At 45.1% G+C, this 22,624-nt stretch overlaps 1 protein-coding gene across 2 annotated transcripts in view; it reads left to right on the top strand.

The window, feature by feature from the left end:
• Ent2 (Equilibrative nucleoside transporter 2) overlaps positions 1-22,624 on the top strand; it is a 949,180-nt gene that overhangs the window by 164,959 nt on the left and 761,597 nt on the right. The window lies entirely within an intron of this gene.

The following is a 22,624-nucleotide window of genomic DNA, read 5'->3' on the forward strand; positions in this document are numbered from 1 at the left end:
AGCATGGTTGTGTTGTGTTACAAGGTAGCATGGCTGTGTTGTGTTACAAGGTAGCATGGTTGCGTTGTGTTACAAGGTAGCATGGTTGCGTTGTGTTACAAGGTAGCATGGTTGTGTTCTGTTACAAGGTAGCATGGTTTTGTTAGTGTTACAAGGTAGCATGGTTGTGTTGTGTTACAAGGTAGCATGGTTGTGTTGTGTTACAAGGTAGCATGGTTGTGTTGTGTTACAAGGTAGCACGGTTGTGTTGTGTTACAAGGTAGCATGGTTGCGTTGTGTTACAAGGTAGCATGGTTGTGTTGTGTTACAAGGTAGCATGGTTGTGTTGTGTTACAAGGTAGCATGGTTGTGTTGTGTTACAAGGTAGCATGGTTGTGTTGTGTTACAAGGTAGCATGGTTGTGTTGTGTTACAAGGTAGCATGGTTGTGTTGTGTTACAAGGTAGCATGGTTGTGTTGTGTTACAAGGTAGCATGGTTGTGTTGTGTTACAAGGTAGCATGGTTGTGTTGTGTTACAAGGTAGCATGGTTGTGTTGTGTTACAAGGTAGCATGGTTGTGTTGTGTTACAAGGTAGCATGGTTGTGTTGTGTTACAAGGTAGCATGGTTGTGTTGTGTTACAAGGTAGCACGGTTGTGTTGTGTTACAAGGTAGCACGATTGCGTTGTGTTACAAGGTAGCATGGTTGTGTTGTGTTACAAGGTAGCATGGTTGTGTTGTGTTACAAGGTAGCATGGTTGTGTTGTGTTACAAGGTAGCATGGTTGTGTTGTGTTACAAGGTAGCATGGTTGTGTTGTGTTACAAGGTAGCATGGTTGTGTTGTGCTACAAGGTAGTATGGTTGTGTTGTGTTACAAGGTAGCATGGTTGTGTTGTGTTACAAGATAGCATGGTTGTGTTGTGTTACAAGGTAGCATGGTTGTGTTGTGTTCCAAGGTAGCATGGTTGTGTTGTGTTACAAGGTAGCATGGTTGTGTTGTGCTACAAGGTAGCATGGTTGCGTTGTGTTACAAGGTAGCATGGTTGTGTTGTGTTACAAGGTAGCATGGTTGTGTTGTGTTACAAGGTAGCATGGTTGTGTTGTGCTACAAGATAGCATGGTTGTGTTGTGCTACAAGGTAGCATGGTTGAGTTGTGCTACAAGATAGCATGGTTGTGTTGTGCTACAAGATAGCATGGTTGTGTTGTGTTACAAGGTAGCATGGTTGTGTTGTGTTACAAGGTAGCATGGTTGTGTTGTGTTGTGCTACAAGGTAGCATGGTTGTGTTGTGTTACAAGGTAGCATGGCTGGGTTGTGTTACAAGGTAGCATGGTTGTGTTGTGTTACAAGGTAGCATGGCTGTGTTGTGTTACAAGGTAGCATGGTTGCGTTGTGTTACAAGGTAGCATGGTTGTGTTGTGTTACAAGGTAGCATGGTTGTGTTGTGCTACAAGGTAGCATGGTTGAGTTGTGCTACAAGATAGCATGGTTGTGTTGTGCTACAAGGTAGCATGGTTGTGTTGTGTTACAAGGTAGCATGGTTGTGTTGTGTTACAAGGTAGCATGGTTGTGTTGTGTTGTGCTACAAGGTAGCATGGTTGTGTTGTGTTACAAGGTAGCATGGCTGGGTTGTGTTACAAGGTAGCATGGTTGTGTTGTGTTACAAGGTAGCATGGCTGTGTTGTGTTACAAGGTAGCATGGTTGCGTTGTGTTACAAGGTAGCATGGTTGTGTTGTGTTACAAGGTAGCATGGCTGTGTTGTGCTACAAGGTAGCATGGTTGTGTTGTGTTACAAGGTAGCATGGCTGTGTTGTGTTACAAGGTAGCATGGTTGCGTTGTGTTACAAGGTAGCATGGTTGCGTTGTGTTACAAGGTAGCATGGTTGTGTTCTGTTACAAGGTAGCATGGTTTTGTTAGTGTTACAAGGTAGCATGGTTGTGTTGTGTTACAAGGTAGCATGGTTGTGTTGTGTTACAAGGTAGCATGGTTGTGTTGTGTTACAAGGTAGCACGGTTGTGTTGTGTTACAAGGTAGCATGGTTGCGTTGTGTTACAAGGTAGCATGGTTGTGTTGTGTTACAAGGTAGCATGGTTGTGTTGTGTTACAAGGTAGCATGGTTGTGTTGTGTTACAAGGTAGCATGGTTGTGTTGTGTTACAAGGTAGCATGGTTGTGTTGTGTTACAAGGTAGCATGGTTGTGTTGTGTTACAAGGTAGCATGGTTGTGTTGTGTTACAAGGTAGCATGGTTGTGTTGTGTTACAAGGTAGCATGGTTGTGTTGTGTTACAAGGTAGCATGGTTGTGTTGTGTTACAAGGTAGCATGGTTGTGTTGTGTTACAAGGTAGCATGGTTGTGTTGTGTTACAAGGTAGCATGGTTGTGTTGTGTTACAAGGTAGCACGGTTGTGTTGTGTTACAAGGTAGCACGATTGCGTTGTGTTACAAGGTAGCATGGTTGTGTTGTGTTACAAGGTAGCATGGTTGTGTTGTGTTACAAGGTAGCATGGTTGTGTTGTGTTACAAGGTAGCATGGTTGTGTTGTGTTACAAGGTAGCATGGTTGTGTTGTGTTACAAGGTAGCATGGTTGTGTTGTGCTACAAGGTAGTATGGTTGTGTTGTGTTACAAGGTAGCATGGTTGTGTTGTGTTACAAGATAGCATGGTTGTGTTGTGTTACAAGGTAGCATGGTTGTGTTGTGTTCCAAGGTAGCATGGTTGTGTTGTGTTACAAGGTAGCATGGTTGTGTTGTGCTACAAGGTAGCATGGTTGCGTTGTGTTACAAGGTAGCATGGTTGTGTTGTGTTACAAGGTAGCATGGTTGTGTTGTGTTACAAGGTAGCATGGTTGTGTTGTGCTACAAGATAGCATGGTTGTGTTGTGTTACAAGGTAGTGTTGCGCTACTCAGTAGTAGGTTTGCCGGTCTTGTCGCGGCCCGAGTCTTTTCCAGATGGTGACCCGGCGAAAGTGGTCATCACGACCCACGAAATCATAATAACACGATTGTAAACAAACCACGGTACTGGTGGTGTTAGAGCCCATGGCGAGTGAGTCGTGACACACCTTCCTACGGGGTTCTAACACCACCCGTACCGTAGTTTGCTAAGCAGCGTTGTGGTACACAGCGGTCTCGGACAGAGCCTCCTGCTTGCTGGCCTAGTTAGTCAGGCTGTTGGTGCTCCTGGCACGGAATCCCAAGCACTACAGCCCGGCTGATCAGGATTGTTTTATTAATTGTTCTGAGAAACTTGTCAAACTCTCATTTGAAGGCAAGAGTCTATTGGTAATTCCTCTTATAGTAAGAACATAAGAAAGAAGGAACACTGCAACAGGCCTACTGGTCCATGCGAGGCAGATTCAAGTCGCCTACCGTCTTATGCTATTGACCCAACCTAGTCAGATCCAAGACAAGGGTCTATGGGTAGTTCCCCTTTTATTTGAATACAGTGTTCATTGGTAATTCCCTTTATATTTGAAGACAGTGAAAAGCAGGGGCGCCACGGGTACACTAAGAGACAATACAATAAGTGTCAGGGGCCCAAGACTGTTCAACTGCCTCCCAGCATACATATGGGGTATTACCAATAGACCCCTGGCTGTCTTCAAGGCACTGGACAGACACCTAACGTCAGTACCTGATCAGCCATGCTGTGATTCGTACGTCGGTTTACGTGCGGCCAGCAGTAAGAGCCTGGTTGATCAGACTCTGATCCACCACGAGGCCTGGTCTCAGACCGGGCCGCGGTGGCGTTGACCCCCCGAAACCCTCTCCCGGTAAACTCCAGGTAATGGTCTCTTGGTAATTCCCCTTATATTTGAAGGGAAAGTGGTATTGAAAACTGTGTAATGATTGGCTTTCTCTTAGTATGTGTATCTTTTCTTCGGGGTATTTTGATTCGTAATTTCTTTCTTCTCTCACAAGGAGTGATCTCAGTGTGCAGATTTGGAATCAGGCAATCCAGCATTTACGCAGATGAAGACTGTGAGACAGTGAAGCAGAATCTTGCTTCCCTGGGATAACGACCCACAGTCTCTGTTTTCTGGGGAAAATGATGCAGTCTTGATTCTCTGGGGACAGTAGGAAATGTCATGAGTCTGGGGACAGTGAGAAAGGTCTTGATTCTCTGGGAACAGTAGGAATGGTCTTGAGTCTCTGGGGACAGTGGGAAAGGTTTTGATTCTCTGGGGACAGTGGGAAAGGTTTTGAGGCTCTGGGGACAGCGGGAAAGGTCTTGATTGTCTGGGGACCGTGGGAAAGGTCTTGATTCTCTGGGGACAGTGGGAATGGTCTTGATTCTCTGGGGACAGTAGAAAAGGTCTTGATTCTCTGGGGAAAGTGGGTAAGTCTCCAGGTCTCTAATTTCCAGCGATTTTTGCTTCTCTCCTTCCATTATTCACAGTGGCAGCAAGATTTACAAGCAAGGCGCCATATTTTCTCTTCTGTGCTGAGAATGCCTCGTATTTCTTCCTTTTTCGCCTCAAAATAGAATCCTGTTTCCTGGATTAAGAAATAATTATTGCTAGGATAAACAGAATCCTGTTTCCTGGATTAAGAAATAATTATTGCTAGGATAAACAGAATCCTGTTTCCTGGATTAAGAAATAATAATTGATAGGATAAACAGAATATTATTTCCTGGATTAAGAAATAATAATCGCTAGGATAAACAGAATAATATTTCCTGGATTAAGAAATAATAATTGCTAGGATAAACAGAATACTATTTCCTGGATTAAGAAATAATAATTGCTAGGATAAACAGAATACTATTTCCTGGATTAAGAAATAATAATTGCTAGGATAAACAGAATACTATTTCCTGGATTAAGAAATAATAGTCGCTAGGATAAACAGAATCCTATTTCCTGGGTTAAGAAATAATTACAGTGAGAAGCATTCTTATATTTCTTTGATTAAGAAGTATATATTTATATTCTTCCTTTTGTATAGGTTAGTCTCGCCTCTGAGCGTGGCTGCCTGCCTTGTTTATGTCTGAGTTTACTACCAGCAGTAACAGCCTGGCTAATCAGGCCTTGATCCTCTTGGAGGCCTGGTCTGGGACCTGGGCCGCGGGGGAATTATTGCCCCCTGTGGTTTAGTGTCCCTGGCCAGGACTTCTCTTGGAGGCCTGGTCTGGGACCTGTGCCGCGGGGGAATCATTGCCCCTGTGGTCTAGTATCCATGACCAGGACTCCTGGCTGATAGAGCTTGGTCAGTCAGGCTATTAGTGCTAGCAGCACGTTAGCCAATAAAAAAAACCAGCCTGGCTGAACAGGAACTGTCTCTAGGAACCAGTCAGGTCACCATTTGAAGCCAGTTAGGCGACTGTTGTTAATTCCCCTTGTGAAGAAATGGGGAGAAAAACAGACATTTTGAAAACAATGATTGTAAAACAACGGAGTGTAAAACAGAGTGTAAAACAACGGAGTGTAAAACAGAGTGTAAAACAACGGAGTGTAAAACAGAGTGTAAAACAACGGAGTGTAAAACAACGGAGTGTAAAACAGATTGTAAAACAACGGAGTGTAAAACAGAGTGTAAAACAACGGAGTGTAAAACAGAGTGTAAAACAACGGAGTGTAAAACAATGATTTTAAAACAACGGAGTGTAAAACAGATTGTAAAACAACGGAGTGTAAAACGGAGTGTAAAACAACGGAGTGTAAAACAACGGAGTGTAAAACGGAGTGTAAAACAACGGAGTGTAAAACAGAGTGTAAAACAACGGAGTGTAAAACGGAGTGTAAAACAACGGAGTGTAAAACAATGATTTTAAAACAACGGAGTGTAAAACAGAGTGTAAAACAACGGAGTGTAAAACAGATTGTAAAACAACGGAGTGTAAAACAGACTGTAAAACAACAGGATGTAAAACAACAGATGGCAAAACAACGGATTGTAAAAATAAAAGAGATTGTTAAGAAAAAGACTGTAAAACAACGGGAGACTGTAAAACAACGGGAGACTGTAAAACAACGGGAGACTGTAAAAAAACGGGAGACTGTAAAACAACGGGAGACTGTAAAACAGAAACTTGTAAAAATAAACGAGAGAATAATTTCGAAAATATACTAAGTTTAAATAAATCCAAAATAAATGCTAATGGATAATAACTGAACACTAAATTATGAATTATTATACAGCCATTATTTCATATTGTCAGATATAATTGGACAAATATTTCAATATTTCGTCATTACAGACCATCTTACTGGATACACTCTGCTGTGTCCCGGAGGATGCTGTGTGTGTACACCTAGACGTGTGAATCTTTGTGTGTGTACACCTAGAAGTATGTGTGTATACTCAGATATGTATATATTTGTGTATGTACACCCAGAGGCATATAGCTATCCATACACACACACACACACACAAACATACATTATATATATATATATATATATATATATATATATATATATATATATATATATATATATATATATATATATATATATATATATACCCAGAGGTGTATACTATCTTTGTATATTCACTTCAGAGTATATCTCAGACGGCCTCGTAAGTAGTGGAAAATATTTAAGTCATTAAACCAGGTAAATTAATTTCGTCACGAAAAGTCCCGTGGTTTCCGTCGTTACCTGTGGCTGGTTTCAAGAGTTTTTTTTTTTTTTTAACCCTGGCAGTCCAATTGACTGGGTTTTGTTAGCCAGGAAAATGTCCCTCGCTTCCACGCGCCACAGATGCGACACAATACATTTAAATCCTTGGGCAGGGGATTCCTGCGCAGTGTTGTACACATTATGAAAGCTCTGTGGGCAGGAATTTCAATATTGTGGTGGTCTGAGGGCCAAGCTTTCTGGGTTTTGAATATTCGTTGTTGCAAAGGTTTGTGATGCGTTGTAGATGTCATTGTTGCGTGTGTGGTGTGTTGTAACTGTCACTCTTGTCTGTTTGATGTGTTGTAGCTGTCAGTGTTGTCTGTGTGATGTGTTGTAACTGTCACTCTTGTCTGTTTGATGTGTTGTAGCTGTCAGTGTTGTCTGTGTGGTGTGTTGTAACTGTCACTCTTGTCTGTTTGATGTGTTGTAGCTGTCAGTGTTGTCTGTGTGATGTGTTGTAGCTGATAGTGCCGTCTCTGTGATGTGTTGTAGCTGTCATTGTTGTCTGTGTGATGTGTTGTAGCTGTCAGTGTTGTCTGTGTGATGTGTTGTAGCTGATAGTGCCGTCTCTGTGATGTGTTGTAGCTGTCAGTGTTGTCTGTGTGATGTGTTGTAGCTGTCATTGTTGTCTGTGTGATGTGTTGTAGCTGTCAGTGTTGTCTGTGTGATGTGTTGTAGCTGTCAGTGTTGTCTGTGTGATGTGTTGTAGCTGTCAGTGTTGTCTGTGTGATGTGTTGTAGCTGTCAGTGTTGTCTGTGTGATGTGTTGTAGCTGTCAATGTTGTCTGTGTGATGTGTTGTAGCTGTCAGTGTTGTCTGTGTGATGTGTTGTAGCTGTCAATGTTGTCTGTGCGATGTGTTGTAGCTGTCAATGTTGTCTGTGTGATTTGTTGTAGCTGTCAGTGTTGTCTGTGTGATGTGTTGTAGCTGTCAATGTTGTCTGTGTGGTGTTGTGTTGTAGCTGTCAGTGTTGTCTGTGTGATGTGTTGTAGCTGTCAGTGTTGTCTGTGTGGTGTTGTGTTGTAGCTGTCAGTGTTGTCTGTGTGATGTGTTGTAGCTGTCAGTGTTGTCTGTGTGGTGTTGTGTTGTAGCTGTCAGTGTTGTCTGTGTGATGTGTTGTAGCTGTCAGTGTTGTCTGTGTGTTGTTGTGTTGTCACTGTCAGTGTTGTCTGTGTGTTGTTGTGTTGTCACTGTCAGTGTTGTCTGTGTGTTGTTGTGTTGTCACTGTCAGTGTTCTTCATTGTTGTTATTCCTGCTGATCTTGCAATGAGACTTCACAGATATGTATAAAGTTGCCCTGATGAACAATTATCTTCACCAGGTGCCAGATCAACCAGGCTGTGATGGAAATGTGGGGCAGAGGGCCACCAGCAGCAAAAGCCTGATTGACCAGGTTAGCACCAGACGAGCCTGGCGCATGGCTGGGCTCTGAGAGTAGAACTCTCGAAATTAATCAAAGGTATATTAAAGGTAGTAAAGATGTACTTAACGAAGGGCGAAACGTTGTCTCAATAAAAATGTGTTCCGTACTCTATTTTCAAGTTTCTTCTTCTGTAAGTGCTTTACCTTTGATGTACCTTTGATGAGTTCCGAGAGTCTTACTACTGCCGGAGCCCGGTCATGGGTCAGGCTCGTCTGATGCTTGCCTGGTTAACCAGGCTGTTGCAGCTTGAGGTACGCTCCTCCATATATCCATGACAGCCGTATGTGTCTATGTGAGCGTGTACTCACCTATATGGAGTTGCAGGGGTCGATTCACAGCTCCATGCTGTGTGTGTGTGTGTGTGTAAGTGTGTACTCACCTAGTTGTGGTTGGAGGGGTTGATTCATAGCTCCATGCTGTGTGTGTGTGTGTGTGTGTGTGTGTGTGTGTAAGTGTGTACTCACCTAGTTGTGGTTGCAGGGGTTGATTCATAGCTCCATGCTGTGTGTGTGTGTATGTGTGTGTGTGTGTGTAAGTGTGTACTCACCTAGTTGTGGTTGGAGGGGTTGATTCATAGCTCCATGCTGTGTGTGTGTGTGTGTGTAAGTGTGTACTCACCTAGTTGTGGTTGCAGGGGTTGATTCATAGCTCCATGCTGTGTGTGTGTGTATGTGTGTGTGTGTGTGTAAGTGTGCACTCACCTAGTTGTGGTTGCAGGGGTTGATTCATAGCTCCATGCTGTGTGTGTGTGTGTGTGTGTGTGTGTGTGTGTGTGTGTGTGTGTGTGTGTGTGTGTGTGTGTGTGTGTGTGTGTGTGTGTAAGTGTGTACTCACCTAGTTGTGGTTGCAGGGGTTGATTCATAGCTCCATGCTGTGTGTGTGTGTGTGTGTGTGTGTGTGTGTGTGTGTGTGTGTGTGTGTAAGTGTGTACTCACCTAGTTGTGGTTGCAGGGGTTGATTCATAGCTCCATGCTGTGTGTGTGTGTGTGTGTGTGTGTGTGTGGGTGTGGGTGTGTGTGTACTCACCTAGTTGTGGTTGCAGGGGTTGATTCATAACTCACTGGTCGCTACTAGGTCACTCTTCCTGCTCCATGAGCTTTATCAAACCACTTTTGTGTATGTGTGTGTGTGTGTGTCACCTGTTGGGCCAGGAAGTGTGTACCGTCAACTTTCAGGGTGTAGGATATGCTTCATTTAGGTTAAATTTACAGGTGTTTCTACAGACTGATATTCTACAGACTTGTGTTTTTACAGACATATTCTTCCTGAGTGTTTCTTTAGAGACTGTTGTTTCACAAACTGCTAATTCACAGACTATTGTTTTACAGACTGATGTTTGACTCCCTCTTTCCTACCTTTTCTTCCTCCCTCCCATATTTTATTTAATTTTTCTTCCTTCTCTCTTCCTCTTCCCCCTCCCTCGCACTTTCAGTCTCGCTTTCCCTTTCTCTCCTCCCTCTCCCTCCATCACAGTCACCGTCACGTGTGTAAGTGACGGCAGAGACAAGGTAGCACCACCGTTTTAGGAAGGGGAGGGGGAGGCAGGTACTGGTGACGTCACGGGGGGTACATTAAAGTTGTGGTGTAGACACCCTTCTCCCTCACTCCCTCTCCCTCACTCTCCCTCATCCATTCTTCCTCACTCCCTCTCCCTCATTAACCATCTCTTAGATACCTCATTAGGTATCTCTTAGATACCTGTTAACTACCTGATGATTGTTTCAGGGGTCAACGCCCCCACGGCCCGGTCCCAGACCAGGCCTCCTGGCGGATGGCTTGATTACTCAGGCTGTTTGCGCTAGCTGCACGAAGTCCAAAGCGTACACCACAGCCCGGCTGATCAGGAACTGATTAGAGGAACTTATGAAGTTTACTCTTGAAGAAAGGAAGGGGTCTGTTGGTAATTTCCTCTTATGTATGAAGCTGTTGAAAAGTCGTGGTCCCTTCACGCTTACTGAGTTATCTCTTAACGTATTCATTGCATCAGTAAATTTGCACTGTCTTCCAAGCCTCTTGCCCTGGTAGGGAGTGATTTCGGTGGGCAGATTTGGAACAAGTATCGTTTCAGTTGCTCCGCTATGGAAGACTGGAGAAAATAAAGATTGAAATGGAGAGTAGAAGAAACTCGAACAATTTAGAGCGAGACAGCTTCACGTGCGAAACATCGGAGTAATGCCAGATCTCACACTCAAGGATCAAAACAATGTTGCTGTTAGTACTGCAAGAAAAATGATTGGCTGCATAACTAGAAATTTCAAGACAAGAGAGGCTGAGTCAATGATAACATTCTTCAAGTCACTTCTTGTCTCCAGGCTGGTATACTGCCGGGTACTGACGGCCACCTTCAAGGCAGGAGAGATTGTTGAGCTGGAAAACGTACAGAGAACTTTCACTACTCGTATACAGTCGATCAAACACTTAAAGTACTGGGAACGCCCGAAATCCTCTCAGATGGATTCCTTGGAACGTAGGCAAGAAAGGTACATCATAATTTACACCTGGAAAATCTGGTGAGCACTCCATGTGAAAGCAAGAGACTTGGCCGATGGTGCAAAATACCTCTCGGGTATATACACAGACCTCTCATTGTATATATACTGACCTCTCACTTTATATACACTGACATCTCACTGTATATACACTTACATCTCACTGTATATACACTGACCACTCACTGTATATACACTGACATCTCACTGTATATACACTGACCTCTCACTGTATATACTCTGACCTCGGATATATATATATATATATATATATATATATATATATATATATATATATATATAATATATAAACCTCTCACTATATATGCTCTGACCTCTCACTGTATATATATATATATATATATATATATATATATATATATATATATATATATATATATATATATATATATATATATTTTCAACAAGTCGGTCGTCTCCCACCGAGGCAGGGTGACCCAAAAAAAAGAAAGAAAATCCCCAAAAAGAAAATACTTTCATCATCATTCAACACTTTCACCACACTCACACATTATCACTGCTTTTGCAGAGGTGCTCAGAATACAACAGTTTAGAAGCATATACGTATAGAGATACACAACATATCTCTCCAAACTGCCAATATCCCAAACCCCTCCTTTAAAGTGCAGGCATTGTACTTCCCATTTCCAGGACTCAAGTCCGACTATATGAAAATAACCGGTTTCCCTGAATCCCTTCACTAAATATTACCCTGCTCACACTCCAACAGATCGTCAGGTCCCAAGTATCATTCGTCTCCATTCACTCCTATCTAACACGCTCATGCACGCTTGCTGGAAGTCCAAGCCCCTCACCCACAAAACCTCCTTTACCCCCTCTTTCCAATCCTTTCGAGGACGACCCCTACCCCTCTTTCCTTCCCCTATAGATTTATATGCTTTCCATGTCATTCTACTTTGATCCATTCTCTCTAAATGACCAAACCACCTCAACAACCCCTCTTCTGCCCTCTGACTAATGCTTTTATTAACTCCACACCTTCTCCTAATTTCCACACTCCGAATTTTCTGCATAATATAATATTTACACCACACATTGCCCTTAGACTGTATATGCTCTGACCTCGGATATATATATATATATATATATATATATATATATATATATATATATATATATATATATATATATATATATACTGACCTCTCACTGTATATACACTGACCGTCTTGGTGTATATATATACACATGGAGTATACCTCCACGTATTGCCTGCCGCCCTCTAGTGTAATTAAATACAGAATTTATTTTCATGGCAGAAACAAACATTTTCCTTCTGAAAACATATATTAGACCAACATATTACCTCGGCTGCTACATTACGTGTAATATTATTAATTGGATTTTTCCTGAATCCATTTTGGTTTGCCCTAACATTTTTCCCCTTTTTTTTTTTAATATTTCTTGACCCATTTTCCTTTCCCGTATGTCCGTTTTCCTTCGCCTCCGTTTTCTGTTTCGTCACATGTGCCATTTTCTCTTGTTTTATTATGTGTGTTTAGTGTTCCATCATTGTGTGTGTTTAGTCTTTATGTTCTAACACACACACACACACACACACACACACACACACACACACACACACACACACACACACACACACACACACACACACACACACACTGACAGGGAGGCAACAACGAGTCATGGTACGTGATGAGGTATCACAGTGGGCACTTGTGACGAGTGGGGTCCCACAGGGGTCGGTCCTAGGACCAGTACTATTTCTGGTATATGTGAATGACATGATGGAAGGGATAGACTCAGAAGTGTCCCTGTTTGCAGATGATGTGAAGTTAATGAGGAGAATTAAATCAGAAGAGGATCAGGCAAGACTTCAAAGAGACCTGGGCAGGCTGAACACCTGGTCCAGCAACTGGCTTCTCGAATTTAACCCCGCCAAATGCAAAGTCATGAAGATCGGGGAAGGGCAAAGAAGACCGCAGACGGAGTATAGGCTAGGTGGCCAAAGACTACAAACCTCGCTCAAGGAGAAAGATCTTGGGGTGAGTATAACACCGAGCATGTCTCCGGAAGCACACATCAACCAGATAACTGCTGCAGCATACGGGCGCCTGGCAAACCTGAGAATAGCGTTCTGATACCTTAGTAAGGAATTGTTCAAGACACTGTACACCGTGTACGTCAGGCCCATACTGAAGTATGCAGCACCGGTTTGGAACCCACATTTGATCAAACACGTTAAGAAATTAGTGAAAGTGCAAAGGTTTGCGACAAGGTTAGTTCCAGAGCTCAGGGGAATGTCCTACGAAGAAAGGTTAAGGGAAATCGGCCTGACGACACTGGAGGACAGGAGGGTCAGGGGAAACATGATAACAACATACAAAATACTGCGTGGAATAGACAAGGTGGACAGAGACAGAACCAAAAGATCACAATTGGAAGTTGAAGACCCAGATGAATCAAAGGAATGTTAGAAAGTATTTCTTCAGTCATAGAGTGGTCAGGAAGTGGAACAGTCTGGCAAGTGATGTAGTGGAGGCAGGAACCATACATAGCTTTCAGACGAGGTATAACAAAGCTCAGGGAGCAGAGAGAGAGAGGACCTAGTGGCGATCAGTGAAGAGCCGGGGCCAGAAGCTGAGTCTCGACCCCTACAACCACATTTAGGTGAGTACACACACACACACACACACACACACACACACTGAAGAACTCACTCTCGAGATATACAAATGAACACTTTCTGAAGCCTCCCATACCGTTCCTACCTCACCTAGTTTTCCATGTCTCACTTCATTTCTCTTCTCTTTTCCTCCTCTTCTCTTCCCCTTCTTCTCCCTCCCTTTTCATTTACTTGACAACCTTCCCAACAATATTACTCTCATCTTTCCTTTCTAGACTCCCCCTTTTCCGCTGTGTGTGTGTGTATATATATATATATATATATATATATATATATATATATATATATATATATATATATATATATATATATTGTTATTTAACAGTAACAACAGATCTTATGGTGAGTATTAAGTAACAGTGGGGTTACACGGAAGATTTGCTGAAGACGTTTCTCCCAAACAGTGGGCTCTGTCAAGTCGCAAACATCTGGGAAGTCACAGAAACGTTTTTTTCCCCATTCAGTGGGATTTATCATGTCACAACTGCTTATGACTTGATAAAAGTCACTGTTTGGGCGAAAAGTAGCAAGCATATCTTATAAATCTTCTACGTAACCCATCCTGTGGGATGGAATGTGACAGGCAACCTATCCTGTGTGATGGAATATGACAGGCAACCCATCCTCTGTGATGGAATGTGACAGGCAACCCATCCTCTGTGATGGAATGTGACAGGCAACCCATCCTCTGTGATGGAATGTGACAGGCAACCCATTCTCTGTGATGGACTATGACAGGCAACCCATCCTCTGTGATGGAATGTGACAGGTAACCCATCCTCTGTGATGGAATGTGACAGGCAACCCATCCTCTGTGATGGTCTATGACAGGCAACCCATCCTCTGTGATGGGATATGACAGGCAACCCATCCTCTGTGATGGGATATGACAGGCAACCCATCCTCTGTGATGGAATATGACAGGCAACCCATCCTCTGTGATGGAATATGACAGGCAACCCATCCTCTGTGATGGAATGTGACAGGCAACCCATCCTCTGTGATGGAATATGACAGGCAACCCATCCTCTGTGATGGAATGTAACAAGCAACCCATCCTATGTGATGGAATGTGACAGGCAACCTATCCTCTGTGATGGAATGTGACAGGCAACCCATCCTGTGTGATGGAATATGACAGGCAACCCATCCTCTGTGATGGACTATGACAGGCAACCCATCCTCTGTGATGGAATGTGACAGGTAACCCATCCTCTGTGATGGAATGTGACAGGCAACCCATCCTCTGTGATGTAATGTGACAGGCAACCCATCCTCTGTGATGAAATGTGACAGGCAACCCATCCTGTGTGATGGAATGTGACAGGCAACCCATCCTCTGATGGAATATGACAGGCAACCCATCCTGTGTGATGGAATATGACAGGCAACCCATCCTGGGTGATGGAATATGACAGGCAACCCATCCTGGGTGATGGAATATGACAGGCAACCCATCCTGGGTGATGGAATATGACAGGCAACCCATCTTGTGATGGAATATGACAGGTAACCCATCCTCTGTGATGGACTATGACAGGCAACCCATCCTCTGTGATGGACTATGACAGGCAACCCATCCTCTGTGATGGAATGTGACAGGCAACCCATCCTCTGTGATGGAATGTGACAGGCAACCCATCCTCTGTGATGGAATGTGACAGGCAACCCATCCTCTGTGATGGAATGTGACAGGCAACCCATCCTCTGTGATGGAATGTGACAGGCAACCCATCCTCTGTGATGGACTATGACAGGCAACCCATCCTCTGATGGAATATGACAGGCAACCCATCCTGTGTGATGGAGTATGACAGGCAACCCATCCTCTGTGATGGAATGTGACAGGCAACCCATCCTCTGTGATGGACTATGACAGGCAACCCATCCTCTGTGATGGAATGTGACAGGCAACCCATCCTGTGTGATGGGATATGACAGGCAACCCATCCTCTGTGATGGAATATGACAGGCAACCCATCCTCTGTGATGGAATATGACAGGCAAGTCATCCTCTGTGATGGAATGTAACAAGCAACCCATCCTCTGTGATGGACTATGACAGGCAATCCATCCTGTGTGATGGGATATGACAGGCAACCCATCCTCTGTGATGTAATGTGACAGGCAACCCATCCTCTGTGATGGAATGTGACAGGCAACCCATCCTCTGTGATGGAATGTGACAGGCAACCCATTCTCTGTGATGGAATGTGACAGGCAACCCATCCTCTGTGATGTAATGTGACAGGCAACCCATCCTCTGTGATGGAATGTGACCTGGAATTATTGATAACTTTTCCCCTCAGTATAACCTGTCTTATAGACCCTTAGCTGTCTTCAAGAACGGACTGATAAGTGTCTCAAGCTAATTGCTGATCAACAGGGCTGTGGTGGACTGCGTGCGGCCACCAGCAGTAGCTTGATTCACCAGGTAGTGAACAAGAACGTCCTGCCTCAGGCTGGGCTGAGAGAGCAGAGGATCTCTGGAAACTGGTCACAGGTTTATCTCAGACATCTCTCAGCTGATGCAGATGAGTTGTGAGATATTTCACTGATAGATCTCTGGCATCTTTCTTTCTCTTATCTATTTCCCTCTGTTCTAGTTCCTTCTTAAACTTTGTCTTCTTCCCTCTCTACACTTCTCTTTCCTCTCTTTTATTTTAGTGTTTTGTTCTTTTCCTTCCTACCAGCTTCTTTCTTGGTTCTTTCTTTGATCCGGCTCTCCATCGTTCTGATTCTCCCTCCTCCTGGCTCTCACTCCTCCTGACTCTCACTCCTCCTGACTCTCACTCCTCCTGACTCTCACTCCTCCTGACTCTCCCTCATCCTGACTCTTCCCTCTCCTGACTCTCACTCCTCCTGACTCTCCCTCCTCCTGACTCTCCCTCCTCCTGACTCTCACTCCTTCTGACTCTCACTCCTCCTGACTCTCCCTCCTTCTGACTCTCCCTTTTCCTGACTCTCCCTCCTCCTGACTTTCCCTCCTCTTGACTCTCCCTCCTCCTGACTCTCCCTCCTCCTGACTCTCACTCCTCCTGACTCTCCCTCATCCTGACTCTCACTCCTCCTGACTCTCCCTCCTCCTGACTCTCACTCCTGACTCTCCCTCTTCCTGACTCTCACTCCTCCTGACTCTCCCTCTTCCTGACTCTAACTCCTCCTGACTCTCCCTCCTCCTGACTCTCTCTCTTCCTGGCTCTCACTCCTCCTGACTCTCCCTAGTCCTGACTCTTCCTCTTCCTGACTCTCCCTCCTCCTGACGCTCTCTCTCTTCTTGACTCTCACTCCTCCTGACTCTCCCTCGTCCTGACTCTCCCTCTTCCTGACTCTCCCTCCTCCTGACTCTCTCTCTTCCTGACTCTCACTCCTCCTGACTCTCCCTCGTCCTGACTCTCCCTCTTCCTGACTCTTTCTCTTCCTGACTCTCACTCCTCCTGACTCTCCCTCCTCCTGACTCTTTCTCTTCCTGACTCTCACTCCTCCTGACTCTCCCTCGTCCTGACTCTCCCTCTTCCTGACTCTCCCTCCTCCTCACTCTCTCTCTTCCTGACTCTCACTCCTCCTGACTCTCACTCCTCCTGACTCTCCCTCGTCCTGACTCTCCCTCTTCCTGACTCTCACTCCTCCTGACTCTCACTCCTTCTGACTCTAACTCCTCCTGACTCTTCCTCGTCCTGACTCTCCCTCTTACTGACTCTCTCTCTTCCTGACTCTCACTCCTCCTGACTCTAACTCGTCCTGACTCTCCCTCTTCCTGACTCTCCCTCCTCCTGATTCTCTCTCTTCCTGACTCTCACTCCTGACTCTCCCTCTTTCTGACTCTCCTCCTGACTCTCCCTCGTCCTGACTCTCCCTCTTCCTGACTCTCACTCCTCCTGACTCTCTCTCTTTCTGATTCTCACTCCTCCTGACTCTCCCTCGTCCTGACTCTCCCTCCTCCTCCTGACTCTCCCTCCTCCTCCTCCTGACTCTCCCTCCTCCTGACTCTCCCTTTTACTGACTCTCCCTCCTCCTGACTCTCCCTTTTCCTAACTCTCCCTCCTCCTGACTCTCCCTCCTCCTCCTCCTGACTCTCCCTCCTCCTGACTTTCCCTCCTCCTGACTCTCCCTCCTCCTGACTCTCCCTCCTCCTGACTCTCCCTCCTCCTGACTCTCACTCCTCCTGACTCTCACTTCTCCTGACTCTCCCTCCTCCTGACTCTCACTCATGACTCTCCCTCCTCCTGACTCTCACTCCTCCTGACTCTAACTCCTCCTGACTCTCCCTCTTCCTGACTCTCACTCCTCCTGACTCTCCCTCCTCCTGACTCTCTCTTCCTGGCTCTCACTCCTGACTCTCCCTCGTCCTGACTCTCCTTCTTCCTGACTCTCTCTCGTCCTGACTCTCCCTCTTCCTGACTCTCCCTCTTTCTGACTCTCCCTCCTCCTGACTCTCCCTTTTCCTGACTCTTCCTCCTCCTGACTCTCTCTCTTCCTGACTCTCACTCCTCCTGACTCTCCCTCGTCCTGACTCTCCCTCGTCCTGACTCTCCCTCTTCCTGACTCTCACTCCTCCTGACTCTCCCTCTTCCTGACTCTCACTCCTCCTGACTCTCCCTCCTCCTGACTCTCTCTCTTCCTGACTCTCACTCCTCCTGACTCTCCCTCGTCCTGACTCTCCCTCCTCCTGACTCTCTCTTCCTGACTCTCACTCCTCCTGACTCTCCCTCGTCCTGACTCTCCCTCTTCCTGACTCTCCCTCCTCCTCCTGACTCTCCCTCCTCCTCCTGACTCTCCCTCCTCCTCCTCCTGACTCTCCCTCCTCCTAACTCTCCCTCCTCCTGACTCTAACTCCTCCTGACTTTCCCTCCTCCTGACTCTCACTCCTCTTGACTCTCCCTCCTCCTAACTCTCCCTCCTCCTGACTCTCCCTCTTTCTAACTCTCCCTCCTCCTCCTCCTGACTCACCATGTTTGCCATCTTCTCACATTCTCTCCTCCGTCTCTTCCTTCACACACTTTCATCTTTTTTCTATAAACCTAAAAATTCCTCTCCCCGCACTCTTTTTTTTTTGCCTCAGGTCTTAGCCACTTTTATCCACTCCCTCTCTTTGAACTCTTTATCTCTCTCTCTCTCTCTCTCTCTCTCTCTTCCTCTTCCACCCTTCTTCTCTTCTTCCTCCTCCTACTCCTCATCTTTCTCCTCCTTCTCTTCTTCATCCTCCTCTTCCTAATCGTCTTCTTGAGTGTCCTGATCGTTTTCCTTAGCTTGGTAATCCTCTTCGTAAGTCTCCAAATTTCTCTCATAATCCTAATTCTCTTTCTCATTCTCCTCCTCCATCTTCTTTATCACTTCCCTCATACACTCGCTTCCAACCCCCCGAGGACAGACCATCACCAGGAAACAATCATGGATGGAAGAACTGTGAAGAGAGGGAGAATGGGAATGGAGAGAGAGGGAGGAACGGAAATAAGAGATGGAGGAACAGAAATGGAGAGAGAGGAAGGAGCAGGAATGGAGAAAGAGGGAGATGCTGGAATGAACAGAGAAAAAGAGAATGATGAACGGGAATGGAGAGAGAGAGAGAGAAACAGAAATGGAGAAAGAAGGAGGTGCTGGAATGGACAGAGAATAAGAGAGGGGTGAACAGGAATGGAGAGAGAGATGAACAGGAATGGATAAAGTTGGGAAAAAAATGGGAATGGAAGAGATAGGGAACAAAGAATGGGAAAGGGAGAGAGAGGCCCAATCGTAGCTGTTCTTGAAGCCTCTTCAAGAACTTCCTGAGATTAAAGAAATGCTCGGTAATGTTCGTGTAGTTCATCCCAGTCTTTAATTACCACCTATTTTCCCGGTGTCATTCTTCTTACAGGTTTTTATAAATTGTGATTATCTCCTCTCCTGCAAGGTTCAATTCTTTATGGCTTTCCTCATTTCTCTTTCTTCTGAGATAATTCTTTTTAAGTTTTTTTTTTTCCTAGGTTTTACACATGGTTGAGTATGGGCTCGACACTGGGGCTGCGTACTCTGTGGTCTTTATGAAGACTTGTATATTTAGGTTTGCTGAATGTTGGTCTGAGAAGTGCTGGACTTGCATCAGCTACCAAAGCTACACGGCTTATGTACTCACCCATTTGTGGTTGCTGGGGTCGAGTCTCAGCTCCCTTGTACCTCTAGCGATATATTTGGCGGGATGCTAACTCTCAAGTCCTCTTGTATATTTGTTAACCGCATATTTACTTCCCTCTCCCACCCTTAGTCTGTATTCTCTCTTATATTTGCCTTCACCATTCCCGGTTTTCACGTCATTGCGTTTGTTTGGGTTGAGCTTCAGTAGTCACTTGTCTGACCACCTGTTTAACCTGTCGGGGGCTTCCTGAAGCTTGTCTTCTACATTCGGTGTTGCTTTCTTCTCCATCAGTTTTATTGCATCATCGGGGATGAGCTTGAGGCTTGACTTCCAGTGAGAGATTATTAACATCAGTTAGGAGCAAAGGTGGCCCTAGTACCTGTTGCTTGAGGGACCCTACTCCTTACATACTCCCACTCCCGACACCTCCAAGACAGTTATTCTGTGTGTCTTTTTCTTCAGATAGTCCTTGATCTAATTTAGTGCTTTCTTATTTACTCCTAGTCTCTGGTGGAGCAGTACATCAAAAGCTTCCTTGCAGTCCTGGAAAGTTCTGGTGGAGCAGGTGCACTAGAATCTTCCTTGTAGTCCTGGAAAGCTCTAGTGGGGCAGTTGCACCAGAAACTTCCTTGCAGTCCTGGAAAGCTCTGGTAGAGCAGTGCATCAGAAGCTTCCTTGCAGTCCTGGAAAGCTCTTGTAGAGCAGTGCATCAGAAGCTTCCTTGCAGTCCTGGAAAGCTCTGGTAGAGCAGTGCATCAGAAGCTTCCTTGCAGTCCTGGAAAACTCTGATGGAACAGTGCACCAAAAGCTTCCTTACAGTCCTGGAAAGTGGAGTCCGCCAAGCTTTACGTTTCCTATTTTAACTCTGTAACTCTGTCGTAAAACTAAAGAAGGTTCGCCTGAGGACTTCCCGTCCCTGGATCCTGGCTGGTTTTGTCTGACCAAAATCTCTCCCTTGTCTCGGTGCTCCTGGATCCTTCGTACAATCTCCTCAAGAAGTGTGGCTTAGTGTTTATGCCAGTGTTACCTGTCTGTAGTTCACTGCCCCTCATGTCTGTTGCTTCTTTGAATATGTGGGAAATATTATTACTTATTTTTGTAATTTCTGGCAGCTAGTTTATGTCTGTTAAGGTGTTGTTGTTGATGTGTTGTGTGTGTGTGTGTGTGTGTGTGTGTGCTCACCTAGTTGATTCATCCGTGTCTTCAACTTCCAACTGTGTCCCCTTGTTGCTGTGTCCCATCTCTGGAACATCCTGTCTTTGTCCACCCTGTCAATTCCTCTCAGTATTTTGTATGTCGTTATCATGTGTGTGTGTGTGTGTGTTTGTGTGTGTGTGTGTGTGTGTGTGTGTGTGTGTGTGTGTGTGTGTGTGTGTGTGTGTGTGTGTGCGTGTGTGCGTGTGTGTATGTGTGTGTGTGTGTGTGTATGTGTGTGTGTGTGTGTGTGTGTGTGTGTGTGTGTGTGTGTGTGTGTGTATGTGTGTGTACTCACCTAGTTGAGGTTGCAGGGGTCAAGTCCGAGCTCCTGACCCCGCCTCTTCACTGGTCGCTACTAGGTCACTCTCCCTGAACCGTGAGCCTTATCATACCTCTGCTTAATGCTATGTATGGATCCTGCCTCCACTACATCGCTTCCCAAACTATTCCACTTCCTGACTACTCTGTGGCTGAAGAAATACTTCCTAACATCCCTGTGATTCATCTGTGTCTTCAACTTCCAACTGTGTCCCCTTGTTGCTGTGTCCCATCTCTGGAACATCCTGTCTTTGTCCACCTTGTCAATTCCTCTCAGTATTTTGTATGTCGTTATCATGTCCCCCCTATCTCTCCTGTGTGTGTGTGTGTGTGTTATAAGATCTTGTTTGTAGATAGGTAGCTAAATATGCTGAAGAGGTAGTGTGGAGGTTACGTGTATACCTGTAGACTAGAGTTGGCTTAATTAACATTAGCAAAAAAATTTTATGACCTGGGGCATACCCGTTACCTGCTTCGAGAGTTTGTTCTACTCCCGCAGGCCGGCTGCCATTGGCTAGACTTCACTGTTTACTGTTTGATCAACCAGACTATTGAAGAAAACAAATTTGAAGCCACTTGACAACTATTTCAAGCAGGGTATAAACACCTGATGTACAGGTGTGCAGGTGCACAGGTGAGATATTTTGTGCACACGGCTTTGCGTTTGTATGTTGGTCGAGTTTTGGCTTCTTTAACCGGCATTACACGTCTCTGAACGTTCGTCCTGATCATACCTACTCTTGAAACTGTGTATTGAATGTTCTCCTTCAAGTTTCTTATGTTCATTCGAGTGTTCGCATCGCTATTGGGCCGTGCGGACGTGCTGCGCAGTAGCTCCTGATTGAGTTGGCATTTGCGCAGTGTTGACGTGTACTTGGCTCTGTGAAGACCTGTTTGCGCGCTCTCTAGAATTGAAGCAAGATGCCCTCCATCGAGCAACTTTACCAACAGCTTAAGGAAGAATTGAGGTTGGCGAATTTGGAAATTCGGCGATTGACCGAGGAGAACAAGAAGATTCGTAGTAGTCCTCTTGTTTTGAGTCCTCAGGTCAAGAAGGGAAACTGGTCAGTGGCTGGACAGCAGGGAAAGAAGTTGACGATCAAGAAGACGAATGGAAAGGTAGAAACGATGAAGAAGAAAGAGACTGCCGTGGAAACTGTTGTGGAAACATCCAATACATTCTCAGTGCTACCCGACGAATGTGAGTTGACTACTGGGAACGACACGACGAAAGACATTAAGGAAGGTAAGAATATTGTTGTTGTTGGGGATAGCCAAGTTAGGTATATGGATAGGGCGTTCTGCTTGAAGGACAGGAGTAGGAGACAGAGAGTTTGCTTTCCTGGGGCTGGGATGGAGGATATTGTTAGCCGTCTGGATGACATCATGAGAGGTAATGGGAGCAATCCTATTATCTGTCTCAGTGCTGGAGGCAACGATGTTGGCAGACGTAGGAGTGAGGACCTGATTAGCAGGTATAGGTCAGCAATAGAAATAATTAGAAGTAAGGGTGGGAACCCTCTCATATGTGGTATTTTGCCAAGGAGGGGAGTTGGAAGTGAATGGTTGTCCAGGGCAATTGGTGTCAATTGCTGGCTGGACAAATACTGTAAGGAAAATGCGGTAACATTCATTGACAACTGGGACCTCTTCTATGGCAGAAATGACATGTATGCTAGGGATGGGGTTCACTTATCTAGGTGTGGGGTGGGAGCACTGGCAACTGCAGTGGAGGGAGCAGTTAGGACTTTAAACTAAGAATAGTTAGTGGTATGGGTTTTGGCAGGAA

The sequence above is a fragment of the Cherax quadricarinatus genome, chromosome 56, assembly GCF_038502225.1.
Source record: "Cherax quadricarinatus isolate ZL_2023a chromosome 56, ASM3850222v1, whole genome shotgun sequence".
NCBI lineage: Eukaryota > Metazoa > Arthropoda > Malacostraca > Decapoda > Parastacidae > Cherax > Cherax quadricarinatus.